Here is a 17,210-nt window from a genome sequence, read left to right on the forward strand (position 1 = left end):
GTAAGGAAGGCTCCCAGACTTGAACACGCAAGCTGACTTAGTCAATGGCCATTTCAGTTCACTTTCTACTCTTCATGATAGCTTAATCTCTTGGCAGTTAGCTTGGATAATACCAACACAACATAAAACTCTTCTAATACAGAATGAGTTAAAATTATCTTGCTCTCATGTATTGTACATTTTTATGATCCCATGCCACTCATTTGCATATCAAATTAAAATATAATTTACAAGAGGAAGACCTGTGTTATAATACTAGAACAGTCACTGCATCTCTGCAAGGCAACAAAATAAACAAATATAAAAATCAACAGAAATAGGGATTATATTGTATGATCAAAGCTGGTAAACAAACCATTATGCAAAAACGAACAATAGAAAATAAACATTTACAAAAAAACACTGAAACATTGAGACAAGTTAATGAACTTGTAAGAGCCCAGTGAGCTAACTGCCTGAATGAAAATCCTGATAATCTTCTGGACAATTTAATACATTTAACAATTCATTGACCATCCTAGCTAACAAGCAGCAGAGTCATAACATCTGAGGTGGACTATAAGCCCAAATTGAAAGGAGGTCATCTGCAGTGAAACGTTCTGCTGCTGGGCTTTCATCTCCTCTGACACTGCTAGTTAATGGATTCAGAAAGGAAAGAGGGATGAAGGAAGGAGAAGGATGAAAAATAAAGGGAGAGAGGAACTTTTTATTATTCCAACCCATCCCAATCTAAACAACAGCATACATTTCCTCCCAAAGCCTCCAAAGTTCGTTAACAAAGGATTTAACCTCTTGACCTGTAACGACGAAGGATCGCTGGTTGATCCCATATTATCGCTGGGCGTTAATATTTAATTTGGGTCAAGTGAGCGGGTCCGGGTATCCCTGAGCCTTGTCATCTCTCTCTCTCTCGGTCTCGTCTCTGTCTCTCTCTGTCTCTGTCTATATAATCTCTGTCTACTGTAGTAATGTCTGTATAGAACCACTGTCTAATGTAGTAATGTCTGTATAGAACCCCTGTCTACTGTAGTAACATTGCTCGTCCATGCATAACATTGATCTAAAAGTTACTCTAGAAATAGTACTGGTGGGAGATCTGGAGAGATCGGGTCAGTCAATTACTAATATACTAATACTCTTAGTAAAATTTTTTATCTTCAACTCGCAGTCTGTGGATTATATTCGATTAGATAGATTGAAATTGTATGTTAAACATCACAGCATAGTTGAAAGATATATGGTGTGTAGAAAACTGAAGAGGGTGGCCAGCAGAGATAGGTGGGATGGGCTAAGGGAAGCTGAGGGTTGTGGAACTGGAGACAAGTGGGAGTGGAGTTACTGGGCAGGGGATAGAATGGCGGTTAAAGATAAAAGTATAAAAAACAAAGTTAAAACATAACAAAAAGTTGTTTGAATGACACCGAGGGACAGTTTTTTTTTTTTTTTTTACAGCTAATGCCGGTTTGACTGAGGATGATGCTGTGCAGGTGTTTGTACACATGCATATACACACAAAGTCATTAAAATAAAATACACGGACACACACACACACATGTAAATAGAGCCATACATGCACTGAAACATATACAGTTGGCCTCGCTGTTATGATTTTTGTTGTACTTGATGTCTTTTGTTTTTTGCATTGTTATTTTCTGTTTCCTTTTGTATTTCTCTTTTTTTCTCTTTTGTTCATTTTCTTGGTCTCGGTGGGGGGGAGGAATGGAATAATTATTTTATTTGTATCTTATTTTCTCGGTGGGGGGGGGGACTGTGGGAGGGGGGTTTCGTAGCTTGGGCCGGTGGCTGATGGATCGCTGGTTCGGGTCCCCATTTGCTCGTCTATGTTTTCATATTCTTAATTCCATTCCTTTACTTGTAACGGTTCTCGTCTGGTGAAGGAGAAGAGGACCAAAATGCAGCGTGGTAAGTGTTCGTCATAATTTAATTGAAACTGAACACTACACAAAAATAACAACGAGGAGAAAACGAAACAGTTCTGCAAGGTGAACAGACACTAAAACAGAAAATAAACACCCACAACCAAAATGGGGAAAACAGGCTACCTAAGTATGATTCTCAATCAGAGACAAACGATCGACAGCTGCTTCTGATTGAGAACCATTCCAGGCCAAACACAGAAATATAACCACATAGAAAAAAGAACATAGACTACCCACCCCAACTCACGCCCTGACCAACCTAACACGTGACATTACTAGATTTGTGTGTATTGGGTATATGTTGTGTAATTGTTAGACATTACTTGTTAGATATTACTGCACTGTTGGAGCTAGAAGCATTTCGCTACACCCACAATAACACGTGTTAAACACTTATATGTGACCAATAAAATTGGATTTGATTTGATTTTATAGAATCTCTGTCTACTGTAGTAATGTCTATATAGAACCACTGTCTAATGTAATAGTAGACAGTGGTTCTATACAGACATTACTACAGTAGACAGTGGTTCAATACAGACATTATTACAGTAGACAGTGGTTCTATGTAGACATTGTGGTAATGTCTGCATAGAACCACTGTCCACTGTAGAAATGACTGTATAGAACCACTGTCTATTGTAGAAATGTCTGAATAGAACCACTGTCTACTGTAGAAATGTCTGTATAGAACCACTGTCTACTAAGCCTAATGATGCTATGTCTGGTCTTATCCAACCTGATCTGCTTTGAAGTGCTGAGATAAATTCTCTTGTTGTTGTTTTACATTTTTCAATCACAGCCTGAGATTGTCCAGGTTTGTCACTCAAAAAAGGACTATGAGGAGTATCTGCTGCCATAACCCATTGTTTGGTACCATGTCTAATGTTGGAACTCCCACCTACCTACAGAACTTGTTGTTCACCCCGGCCTGGATTCAGTCCTTGCATCATGATTGTTGTCCTTACTTTTCCACCGTAGCACTCTAACCTACCACACGAGAACCCCTTCGACGTTGACGCACAATGAAATGTGTCAACTACAGTATATTGTACAATCAAGGCGTATTTCCACTTAGGACGTACCCCAGTGTTTTACCCAAAAGGCTCAGGCTTTTGTGTTTTGAGTTCCACCTCCACAGCCTGGCCCCGCTGGACCTGCTCTTACTTGGAGCCAAGGCCCTGGCCACTGGTACTTTTCAGGAGGCATTTATATAACAATGGCTAAATGTGAACATGGGTTAACACCATACCACGGTTAACACCTTCGCACAAAGAACTGTCTTGATGATGCAAAGGTTGTTAATTCTTCTCTTCACAAGTCCTTAGCGTCAGCCCTAGCGATTTGGAAACAGAGTTCGCCAAAAATAACACTAGAGCAGACATTAAATCACTGGTGACACACTGGGGCTGTATTGGAAAAAAACCATTAGTTTACAGTAGGCTACTTAAAAGTAATGTAAAGGACAAAAGTCATTGAATTAGACAGACCTCCTATAGCACAAAAACAGTGACTGGTAAATATTCTCATTGCAGTATCATTGCAGACTATTTAATAGAGTTAAAGAAAGAAACAATATAAACTGGAACACTTTGGTTGAAGCCATAAACTGAAGACTGTTTTCTTGTATCGACTTTGTTTGTTTTACACTCTTAAGACTACCTTTAGATCCCAGGCTGCATGAATCATGTGGGAAGGCAACCAATGCTACTTCTGGAGCAGCTCAAGTTTGTCCAATATCCATAGAATGTCATGCTTTGAAATTGTATATAGAATATATAAATACTTCAGAATGAGTTTATATTTGTATTAAGTATAGTTGATCAGAATATGTGGGTAATAAACAGATGTAGACCATGTGCTGTACTTCATTGACTTGAAATAGTGTATATTCATATGAAATCACACTGTATTTGTCACACGCGCCGACTTCAACAGGTGTAGTAGACCTTACCTAAATGTGAAAGAAGAGATTTAGTTTTATTAGGTCTAAAATTATTGATCCAATTATTTTTGTCCGCCACATAGGATGGATTAACCTTAAATTATCTAAAAGATATAATAATATTTAAGTATTTATTCATGTATTATTGGGTATTAGACTTTGGATGTTATATCCTTAAGGACATGTGCTCGCTAAAAATACAACTAAAAACTGCTGTATGAGGCTAATGTGAATAAAGGTACTTGGCACCTTCATGGCTTTTTGTTTCTGGTTGATAGTTAATGCGAGGCTTTGCAAGACAGACATGCAGTAAATTACTGTTTTTAGTACCGGGAAACAATTATTAGTGACCTAATTAATTTGTTTATTATAGCCATTTCAAGAAAGTATATTCTGTACGCTTTGTAGTCGTACAAATTCAGCCAAATTGCAAAATTATTAGAGTTGTCACGACTTCTGCCGAAGTTGGTCCCTGTCCTTGCTCGGGCGGCATTCGCCGGTCGACGTCACCGACCTTCTAGCCATCGCTGATCCACTTTTCATTTTCCATTGGTTTTGTCTTGTCTTCCATCACACCTGGTTCCAATTCCATCAATTACATGTTGTGTATTTAACCCTCTGTTTCCCCCCCATGTCTGTAACTGTTTCTTGTAGTGCTTGTGCACGGTATGCTGGTATTTACCGGGTTTTGTTTGACCCATTTATTGTATTGTTCTGTTGACGGTGGTTTATGGATATTAAACGACACCGTTGTAAATCAGTTTTCGCTCTCCTGCACCTGACTTCTCTGTCGCCAGTACGCACCTCACTACAGGAGTGCAGTTTCCGTCCTGGGGTTTTTCAGTCACTGTGTCCAATGTCTATGGCCAATGGATTGTATGGTGTAAAAATACTACTGATTTTCTTATTTGTTTCATGTGATATTAATAGCATAAGTATTCTTTCTGATATTAGCCCATGTCATGGTACCCTATTCTTCCTGATCAGAGTTCTATCCGGTAACGCTCAACATTAGAAACATTAAGAGGCTGTCTTGCAAACTTGGACAACAAGTTTCTCCAGGGCCTCAACACACCATAAAGATGTCCTCTTGTTCTTAATGATCTCTCGGATTGCTTTACACTGGAACTAGGAGCTGTCTGGGTGAATTTGGCACAACCCTCCCAGGACACACAGTAGCTTTGATCCAGAGACAATCTGTGGGCGTCACCTGTCAATTGTTCTCTCAGCAGTTTACCTGAGGAATAACCTTGGCGGCCCATTGACCTTCTTCTTGCACTGTATTATGTGTATTATGGTATGCCTAGGATCAAACAAGGGCAACATTTTATGCACCTTTTAAGACTCTGAAATGTTCCACATGGAAACCTGTTGTAGATAGATGAGCTCTTGGAAAGTATCAGAATCAAGGCACTATTACTTTGGGGCAGGGTCCTCAAACCAGATTCCAGATTCACTACAGCTCACTGTTGAATTAGGTACAAGGTTTGGGAAATGCCCTTTTAAAACATCATCCAACATCTTTACGGAGAACGGTTCTATTAAGAATGCTTTAAAGAACCATGCAGGGGTATTTTGTCTTGTCAGCTATATTATATTGATATAATTCCATTTATAATTGGTTCGTAATTGTGTTAATTGACAAATGTTGAATCAGGTTTGCTAGCGCCCTAAGGAGAGAATTGAGAACTAGTTGACACAGGGACATATGTCAGTCTTTCAGAAGACACTGTCACTGGCAATAGTCATATTTGAAATGTAATGGCATAACAGAACAGATTAGATAAACTGGAATGTATGATACTTTCACTCACGGGTACACAAAACATGACTTTGCGCAAACCACGGCACCCAAATATTTGAATGAGCCACCGCCCCTACATTTTAAATATCATTAAAAGAGGAAATATCCCTTTTCTGAACTACAAAGACCCATTCAAGGGCTCTAAGGTTTCTTTTAGTCATTATGGGACCACATAGGACCATCACCCTTCCCAAAGAACCCTTGAGGAAGTGTGAAGAGAAGATGCATGCATGCTACCGCAACTCATAAAGCGTGTCTTTAAAATTGCCCTGTGGGACACTAATACGCAGTTGTGGTTCCTGAGTTAAACAATTGACATAATGCATTGCACTAATCTCCCACAAGACTCTCACAGATCAAACACTATATCTTTCAAAGTGATCATCTAGTATTTGAGCAGGCTTTTGACAAAGGAGTTCCACCGTTAGTGTGGTATGTACCCTGAAAAATAGGAATCGCTATCCGTGATGACATCTTTCCTTGGCAGTTCATTGTATAAAAAAAGTCTATCCGAAATGACATGGTGGATGGAAGTTGCAGAGGGAAGCCGGGTGCTGATGCCAGACAAGAGGGATGTAGCCCTGGCCAGTGAACAATGTGTCAAACCGAACTGTCATTTGTTTATGCTGTGAAACCAGTGGACAGAAAAATGTGGGGCTTTGTCAAATAACATGGTGAGTTCCAATGAGTTACTCAACATTGGGCATGGCTATTACAGTATAACTGTTAAAAGTGCCCGTAAGCTCTTGATACCTGACTAAATAACAGCCATTTTGATTCAGATGAACATTTACTTAGCTGCTCCTGACATACCTTGGAGAAATGTTAAGTATACAGATGTAGGATCTCAATTTGAGCCAGGAAACAGCAGGAAACTAGTTCTGAAGTAATAGTACAATTTGAATTACTTCAGAAGCCTTTTTAAACCTCTAATACACTACAAAGTTACTAAGTTTAAAATTTTTTGCATTGCAGGAATGTTCTCCTGCAACAGGGCGATCAAATTGAGATCCTACATCTGTAGCAGTCTACTGTTGCTGACCAGGCTGTACAGAGACATACCATTATTCTATGCCTTACAATAAGACACCATAACAAGCTTCCAATAGGTAATAAAGTATTATTCCTGTGATACTTTAAGTAAAGTGTCCCCAAAGTTTTTCCATTATTTTGTTTCCCCTTCCTTCACTGCTTAACTTTGTCCTCCTTTATCAGGCCTGGCTATTATCTCTCTCCTCCTATTAGAGGTGTGGAATCTGGATGCTCCAGTCCAGCGGGACTCATTACAGAAGGGAAAGTCTGGGTGGATGTCACCCTTGGTTTGGAGCTCATATCTAATTAGAATTAGTACATAATCAGACCCTATCAACATACTGTTACCCTGCACACAGGGGGGAAATGGAGGCCAATGAATTCCCATACAGTCAAACACTGGCCTAAACAGTATCTGGAAACATTTCCTTGTTTGAATCATTTATTACATTTTGTTAATATTTTCTTTACTTGTTTATTGGGAAATTTTTAAAGGCAAAATAACTAGTAATTCTCAACAAAAATAGTGCCTGCCTGCCTGCCTGCCTGCCTGCCTGTCTGTCTGTCTGTCTGTCTGTCTGTCTGTCTGTCTGTCTGTCTGTCTGTCTGTCTGTCTGTCTGTCTGTCTGTCTGTCTGTCTATTTCTGTGTGTGTGTGTGTGTGTGCGTGCGTGCGTGTTTGCACACTCTTGCTTGTGTTGGTGCGTGCATGCATGTGTGTGCTTCCATGTACTGTCTGTCTGTGTGTGTGTGTGTGTGTTCAGTGTGCGTAGCGATTAGTCTGTCATATCTTCTCTCCTCCCACACCAATAAATCTGGTTATTATATTGTGCACAAATTACCTCACATCAGCAGAAATGCTGTTGGTAGCAGAGCAATTTCATGACCTGCACGGTCCGCAGGGAATCATTAAATCAGTGGGACAAATATTTAAATCAAATGTTTGTTGAGAAGGAAAGGAGTATCTGCGAAATGGCCAAACTCAGCTGAATGTTCATTGTTTTAATACAGATATATTGTGGGACAGCTGTCCCCAAAAGCTCATGGATATCTTTACATGAATGTCTATATGGGTATATACTGTACGTGCAAGGCGCAGGCTGTCGCAAGATTATTATTTGCATAATATGTCATGATGCATGACAGAGTGACACATTCAGATAAGACGTGATGTGTCACAGCAGTAATATAACGTGTTAGCTAATGATTTGAATTTAAGTATATGAAGATTCATATGTAAAATTAACCAAGACATAATATGAACCAAAACAGACGACGTGTTTGTGTAGCCTATTCCCCACAACACTGATTAGCAGACAAACTCACTTTATCTGCATTTCAAATACAATGGGGGAAACCGTGGTCGTGTGTTGCTCATCAGACGTTTTTGCTAAGATTCTGAAAGGGTCTGTGTAACAAATGCATTCCTTATTTGCAGGTTCTTGTTAAGTACATGTAAGGAAAATTTGTTTTGATCAAAGAAGTTTCAATCAATGCTGTGAATGCAAAATGGACAAAATCCAGCTGTCCTCCAGCGACACCATGGTGCTACCCTACAGAGTTACATGTGAATATATCTAGTAGAGTTGAATTTAAAAAGGATCAATATATACATATATTTTTTAATTCAGTGAGGAGGATGGTCCTCCCCTTCCTCCTCTGAGGAGCCTCCATTGCTGTAATTGAAGTGATCGATTTAGGCTTTCAGTCAGTGGGACAAATATTTAGGCTCTCAGCCACAAGCTCCCCTCACATAATCGTAATCACATAAAGAGCCAATCCGCGGTTGAAACAATAACAAGCGGACACACCGCCTCTGTTTTGGTAAAGAGCTGAGGGATGGGGCAGGAGAAATGTAACAATTCTCAAATTCATAGACCGAGCTATGGATGCAAGGACTGACCATCCATGATATCAACAATTATAATTTGAACCATATTTTGAAGTTACACCGTGTTTGTTTACATTTACATTGTTTACAAACATTGGGGTAAAACAATTTAAAGTAATACTGATAAAAATGAGGCAAAGCAATTCACTTTTTGTTATGTTTGGGGCAAATCAACACAACACCGTAGAGTGGAAGGTAGTCTAGTGGTTAGAGCGTTGGGACGTAATCATAAAGGTTGCTTGTTCAAATCCCTGAGCCAGCAATGTAGAAAAATCTGCCCTTGCATAAGGCAATTAACCCCCACAACTGCTCCCTGGGTGCTGATGATGTGGACATTGATTAAGTTGTTTGGTTAAATGCAGAAGACACATTTCGATGGAATGCATTCAGTTGTGCAACTGACCAGTTATTCCCATTAATGAGTAACACTTTCCATATTTTCAAGAATAAATTGAATGGAAAAATCCTAGAGGAAAACCTGGTTCAGTCTGCTTTCAGCAGGACAATAACCTAAAACACAAGGCCAAGAAGACAGTGAATGTTCCTGAGTGGCTGAGTTACAGTTTAACTTAAATCAAATTTTTATTTATTTATTGGCAATACCTGAAAATGGTTGTCTAACAATGATCAACAACCAAATGGACAGAGATTGAACATTTTTGAAAAGAATAATGGGCATAATTACCCAGAAAGACTCTGCTTCTACAAAGTATTGACTCAGGGGTGTGAATGCTTATGCAAATCAGATACTTCTGTATTTAAATTTGAATACATTTGCAAACATGTCTTAAAACCTGTTGGGGATGGGGGCGCTGTTTAGACTATTTATGCTAATTTGGCTAATTTTTGAAACGGCTTCCCACAAAATCCTTGATCGTACAATATGCATATTATTATTATTATTGGATAGAAAACAGTCTATAGTTTCTATAGGAGTTGAAATTTTGTCTCTAAGTGGAACAGAGCCCATTCTACAGCAATTTCCCTGACATGGAGTCAGATTTGAGAAATGTTGGCCACTCTTCTGAAGTCAGTTAAAAGGGCACTGTCGTTGCTATGACTATACGGACACTTCTTACGTCTTCCCCTGGATGCCTTTACGTGATGACGATTCCAATGGGGTCGATTGCGCGTTCACAGGCCCCACAAATGAAAAAACCCTGAAGCTAGTCATTCTTTTGGAGCTGCGTCATGCGCCTAGAGGACACCGGCCCGCACCTTTTCCAAGCATTAGTGAAGGGGGTAATATTACTCGGGTCATGTTTCTACTCGTTATGGGAGTTAAAAACATCATAAGGTAGTTAATTTAAAGCGTTTTATAGCAATTTATATCCGTTTAGTGCGATTTTGGGACATTTATTTTTGCAACGATGTGAAAAGTTGGGCACGCTTTTCAGTTCATCCCGAACGCAGTTGACATTTCCACATGGCAAGAGGACAGCTTTCCACCAAAAGACGATTTCTCCCAAGAAAGGATCCTTTGCCCAAGATACTGATGGAAGAACAGCTCAAGGTAGGACATTTTTATTATGATAAATCGTGTTTCTGTCGAAACATTTTAGTGGCTTAGGACGCCATGTTTTTTGACGTAGCTTCGCTTGGCGCAAATTGTATTGAAAAGTAAGGATAAATTAAAAAATGTAATAACGCAATTGTATTAAGAATTAAATTGTCTATCAATCCCTGTCCACCCTATATTTTTTAGTCACGTTTATGAGTATTTATGTATAAGAGTAGATCACTGTCTAAGTGGCGCAAGGACTTTTTCTTTACCAGCTTGTCTACATTTCACATTGTCTAACCATGATTTTGGTGGCTAAATATAAACATTTTCGATCAAACTGTATATGCATGTTGTAATGTGATGTTACAGGAGTGTCATCGGAAGAATTCTGAGAAGGTTAGTGAAAAAATTAATATCTTTTGGCGATGTTGACTTTTATCGCTCACTTTGGCTAGAATCAATGCTGGGCTGCTAATTGCTATGTGCTAAGCTAATATAACGATTTATTGTGTTTTCGCTGTAAGACACTTAGAAAATCTGAAATATTGTCTGTATTCACAGGATCTGTGTCTTTCGATTCGTGTATGCTGTGTATTTTTACGAAATGTTTGATGATTAGTAGTTAGGTAAACACGTTGCTCATTGTAATTATTCTAGTCCATTTGTGACGGTGGGTGCAATTGTAAACTATGCCATATACCTGAAATATGCACTTTTTTCTAACAAAACCTATCCCATACCATAAATATGTTATCAGACTGTCATCTAATGAGTTTTTTTGTTGGTTAGGGGCTATAAATATCTTAGTTTAGCCGAATTGGTGATGGCTACTGGTGTTGGTGGACAAATAAAAGATGGTGGATTATGCTAATGTGTTTTTAGGTAATAGATGTACATCTTTACATATTGTGTCTTCCCTGTAAAACATTTTAAAAATCGGAAATGTTGACTGGATTCACAAGATCTGTGTCTTTCATTAGCTGTATTGGACTTTAATGTGTGAAAGTTAAATATTTAAAAAAAATATTTTTTTTGAATTTCGCGGCACTGGTTTTTCAGTGGGGGGGGAGGGGGGGGTGTGCCGCTAGCGCCACGCTGATCCTAGACAGGTTAAAATATGTTTTAACTTTGTCATTATGGGATATTGTGTGTAGATGGGTGAGAAATAAAATATATTTAATCCATTTTGAATTCAGTCTGTAACACAACAAAAGGTGGAAGGGTGTATAAACACTTTCTGAAGGAACTTATATTATTAATTTACAACTTTGAAAATTGATGTAGTAACTGCAGATTGCCCTTTTCTGCTTCGATATTGATACACACCAAGGTCAGGAGTACACACACACACACACACACACACACACACACACACACGCACACACATGGCTAACACTTGCCTTCTTGACTGTCAGGGCTCTCAGTGTCCTTGACTTGATTGATTGCATATATTCGTTTTTATGGTATAATTGTTTTCAGGGTATGTTTTCATATGGTACATCTTGAAGTAGAGGGATATGTGTTGTACGCTCCTATGAGAGGAATTTAACAACAGGACTGAACCAACATATGCTGTGGCTTTGAGATTTGACTTAATGTTTTTACAGCTTACAGCCTATGGGTTTCTGATCCCTGGATCATTAAGTTAACAAATTTGTTCCAGTATGTCAAATTATTCCAAAAAGATTGTATCAGACATTATATTATCTGATTCGTTTTTATGTGGTCCTCCTCTCTTGCATATTTCTAGGACACGTGGTTTGAAGGAGATGCCAGAGAGGTTCTGTGCAGTAGTGGGAAGGACGTTTGGCAAGGTACATTGGACAGACATTAGGTGAGTATCATGAGAGACTTCATAGTCAAGCTCAGATATATGCTTCCCAAAGGGGGATCATATTTGGCTGTGAGACTTCCCCTACCTACGCTACAGTAGTAATCCTCCCAAGACCCACATGGGCATGCTATTAGGAATGTTAACCTAACATTTTCTTTGTCCTACATGGCCAGTTATGGATACCCACCCTATCCGAGCACACATCTATGACATGGTCCTATTGGACAGGAGTTGGTGCCATGGTACATTAGTCAACATGACATATGTCAATTAGATGTGTGTCCCTCAAATCGGCAAATGGGAAGTAGTGTACACAGAAGAGACATATTATTCTCAACAGATCTGGAACGAGGCCAAATTATTTCCAAATTTTATTCCTGTATTCTATAAATTTAATTTATTATGCAAGGAAATTGTTCTGTTTGCAATCATGGCACTGAAGAATGCCCAATACAGAGAGTACTCAGTTACAGTAGTTATTCTAATCTGTCAGTGATGCTTTCTTCTTGTTTGAAGAAGCAACTTCATCCATACACACACATTGCCAAGTTGACTGATCCTTTTAGAGTCTATTTTTGGCCCAGTGCAGTCAAAAACATGATTTACCTGTGATTTATATACACTGCTCAAAAAAATAAAGGGAACACTTAAACAACACAATGTAACTCCAAGTCAATCACACTTCTGTGAAATCAAACTGTCCACTTAGGAAGCAACACTGATTGAAAATAAATTTCACATGCTGTTGTGCAAATGGAATAGACAAAAGGTGGAAATTATAGGCAATTAGCAAGACACCCCCAATAAAGGAGTGATTCTGCAGGTGGTGACCACAGACCACTTCTCAGTTCCTATGCTTCCCGGCTGATGTTTTGGTCACTTTTGAATGCTGGCGGTGCTCTCACTCTAGTGGTAGCATGAGACGGAGTCTACAACCCACACAAGTGGCTCAGGTAGTGCAGCTCATCCAGGATGGCACATCAATGCGAGCTGTGGCAAGAAGGTTTGCTGTGTCTGTCAGCGTAGTGTCCAGAGCATGGAGGCGCTACCAGGAGACAGGCCAGTACATCAGGAGACGTGGAGGAGGCCGTAGGAGGGCAACAACCCAGCAGCAGGACCGCTATCTCCGCCTTGTGCAAGGAGGAGCACTGCCAGAGCCCTGCAAAATGACCTCCAGCAGGCCACAAATGTGCATGTGTCTGCTCAAACGGTCAGAAACAGACTCCATGAGGGTGGTATGAGGGCCCGACGTCCACAGGTGGGGGTTGTGCTTACAGCCCAACACTGTGCAGGACGTTTGGCATTTGCCAGAGAACACCAAGATTGGCAAATTCACCACTGGCGCCCTGTGCTCTTCACAGATGAAAGCAGGTTCACACTGAGCACATGAGCACATGTGACAGACGTGACAGAGTCTGGAGACGCCGTGGAGAACGTTCTGCTGCCTGCAACATCCTCCAGCATGACCGGTTTGGCGGTGGGTCAGTCATGGTGTGGGGTGGCATTTCTTTGTGGGGCCGCACAGCCCTCCATGTGCTCGCCAGAGGTAGCCTGACTGCCATTAGGTACCGAGATGAGCTCCTCAGAGCCCTTGTGAGACCATATGCTGACACATGCACATTTGGACAGTTTGATTTCACAGAAGTGTGATTGACTTGGAGTTACATTGTGTTGTTTAAGTGTTCCCTTTATATTTTTGAGTAGTGTATATTTCCACACTATGAGGTTAGAATAATGATTATAATGCTCTTTTAGTGTAAGAGCTGTTTGAAAAGACAGCCTGTCATTTCAGCCTGTTTTGGTGCGATGGAGTTTTGTCCTGCCTGGTGACCAGTTCCAAACCTCTCTGCCAATAAAAGCTACTTTTCAGTTTTCCTCCCCACTCAGACCACTCCGTCAGTCCTAGCAAAATTCTTGCTTGAGAAATTGCTCTTTACTAAGAAGATATTTTTTATTATTTTTGACAGTTTTAATTGACAACAACCATAGTAACATATTTAATTGTTACCCAAATTTGATGATATGATATTGAGATAAAAAATGCATTGGACCTTTAAGCATTAGGGTGGCCTCTTATCAAACAACTAAGTTAAACAGCTAAATGAGCTAAATGAAATGCTTCAAGCCAGAATGCTTCAAGACATCTAAAATGTCTATCAAATGTTCTACAACTGAACTTTGGTTTAAGGCCTTGGAAATTACATTCTCAGGACTCATGTGTCAACAGGCCCAGACAGAAGGGGGGGGGGGGGGGGGGGGTGATAGCCAGGTTCTTTCTTGGCAGAATGATAAAGCTACATTTGAATTACAGATTCAGAAAGGGCATCAATCGTTGCAAAAGCCTGTTTGATTACATGGCTGTGCATTGATCAGGATTCAGAGATAGGCTATCTGGACTCACGGGGCTTACTGAGACTCTGTGTCTCTCAGAGCCGGTGTTAGATACTCGTTACAGTATTTAAATGCCTGGGTCTGTGTTAACAGTAACAGGCGGGTTCTTCACAAAGCTACTTGGGTCATTTGTCTGAAAGGCAGCAGAAATTGTTTTTAAATGATCTGCCGGCTAAAAGCCTCAGGTAGTGTTGTAGACTGTAGACACCGTCCAAGACTCTGTGGGGAGAAGAATGAATTCAACATAATGGAGGCAATAATAAGCACTCACATTGTTTTGTTTCCGAACTTGATCATGTTTAGTCTTACAGCAATGGGAGCTTTTAAAATGGTTACAGATGAATTTGGGGCAGTGGAGAAAATGTTTTTGTATTATACTGTTAGTCAAGCACCAATTTGACAGGACAAGGTTGTGTCTTTATGTGTGCAGATTGGAGTTTTCCTTATTACATCTCGCTGTAAGGGCGAGGACAGAAAAAAATGATTGGATAAATGTGGGCATGAAATGTGATTGGTTAATTTATAGCAAGTCATTCCAATTGGTATGATTAGAGTTTGGGTTATATTTAGGTGACTGGTTAAGATTAGGGTGGGACTTGAACCAGAAACCTTGTGTATGACAATCCATGTGTTGCGACCTCTACTAGCAAGCCTTTAATTTATTTCACTCTCACAAGGTGTTGTAATCTCAGCCACTGACTGTATTGAGCTTTCATCCAACCAATCACATTCACTTTACCCTCGAGGCACAGCTGTCCTCAAAACAAGTTTGAGTAAGGAAAACACCACTGAGTTTATATGCACGACCAAACAAGTCCCGCCTCATGCTAAAGCATATGAAGAATACAGTTAATGGTATTTGCTGTGCACTCAGTCCCCAGATTTTTGCAAAGAACCCAAATACACCACCATCATATTAACATTCACTTCCTCTGCCTTCAACGGTACTTGAATGGTGTTTCATCAAATCCTCTGTATTCAAACAAACACTTCCCCACGGTTATAACATGCCCTTTTATTTCATACGTGACTAGCTTGGCGCCTTAGAAAGCATAACAACACAATGCTGATTATCCGCTCATGGCCGTGTCTCGCTCATGTTTCACCACACACATTCATCACGCCACAGTGTAGAAAACTTCACCTGAAGGACACAGTCTTTTCAAGACAAGGACACACATCTGTCACCCATTCTTTCTTCAATGTTATTTAGATTCCTACTTAGCAAGATGAGCCTTCTTCCATCACTTCTTTGACATTAAACAGCCAGAGGGTGGCCTTGGTGTCTGGTATCCATGTAGGTCTACATATGTTTGGCCTTGGTATCTGGTATCCATGTAGGTCTACATATGTTTGGCCTTGGTATCTGGTATCCATGTAGGTCTACATATGTTTGGCCTTGGTATCTGGTATCCATGTAGGTCTACATGTGTTTGGCCTTGGTGTCTGGTATCCATGTAGGTCTACATATGTTTGGCCTTGGTATCTGGTATCCATACAGGTCTACATATTTTTGGCCTTGGTATCTGGTATCCATACAGGTCTATATGTGTTTGGCCTTGGTATCTGGTATCCATACAGGTCTACATATGTTTGGCCTTGGTATCTGGTATCCATGTAGGTCTACATATGTTTGGCCTTGGTATCTGGTATCCATGTAGGTCTACATATGTTTGGCCTTGGTATCTGGTATCCATGTAGGTCTACATATGTTTGGCCTTGGTATCTGGTATCCATGTAGGTCTACATGTGTTTGGCCTTGGTATCTGGTATCCATGTAGGTCTACATATGTTTGACCTTGGTATCTGGTATCCATACAGGTCTATATGTGTTTGGCCTTGGTATCTGGTGTCCATGTAGTATACCTGTCACCTGAATGCTCTCTAGATATGCAGGTAGCCTGGCGGTTAAAAGCCTTGGGCCAGTAACCGAACGGTCGCGGGTTTGAATCCCTGAGCCGACTCTGTGAAAAATCAGTCGATGTGATTTTGAGTAAGGTACTTAACCTTAATTGGTCCTGTAAGTCGCTCTGGATGAGAGCAACTACATATGCTAAATGTAAAATATGAGCAAAGTAACACTCAGGTACTATATGTGGTTGGTGCCATTGAGAGGGAAGTGTTTGGTGCCATTGAGAGGGAAGTGTTTGGTGCCATTGAGAGGGAAGTGGTTGGTGCCATTGAGAGGGAAGTGGTTGGTGCCATTGAGAGGGAAGTGTTTGGTGCCATTGAGAGGGAAGTGTTTGGTGCCATTGAGAGGGAAGTGTTTGGTGCCATTGAGAGGGAAGTGTTTGGTGCCATTGAGAGGGAAGTGTTTGGTGCCATTGAGAGGGAAGTGTTTGGTGCCATTGAGAGGGAAGTGTTTGGTGCCATTGAGAGGGAAGTGGTTGGTGCCATTGAGAGGGAAGTGTTTGGTGCCATTGAGAGGGAAGTGTTTGGTGCCATTAAGAGGGAAGTGTTTGGTGCCATTAAGAAGGAAGTGTTTGGTGCCATTGAGAGGGAAGTGGTTGGTGCCATTGACAGGGAAGTGGTTGGTGCCATTGAGAGGGAAGTGTTTGGTGGCATTTAGAGGGAAGTGGTTGGTGCCATTGAGAGGGAAGTGGTTGGTGCCATTAAGAGGGAAGTGTTTGGTGCCATTGAGAGGGAAGTGGTTGGTGCCATTGAGAGGGAAGTGTTTGGTGCCATTGAGAGGGAAGTGTTTGGTGCCATTGAGAGGGAAGTGTTTGGTGCCATTGAGAGGGAAGTGTTTGGTGCCATTGAGAGAGAAGTGGTTTGTGCCATTAAGAGGGAAGTGTTTGGTGCCATTGAGAGGGAAGTGTTTGGTGCCATTGAGAGGGAAGTGTTTGGTGCCATTGAGAGGGAAGTGGTTG

The sequence above is a fragment of the Salvelinus fontinalis genome, chromosome 25 (genome assembly GCF_029448725.1).
Source record: "Salvelinus fontinalis isolate EN_2023a chromosome 25, ASM2944872v1, whole genome shotgun sequence".
NCBI lineage: Eukaryota > Metazoa > Chordata > Actinopteri > Salmoniformes > Salmonidae > Salvelinus > Salvelinus fontinalis.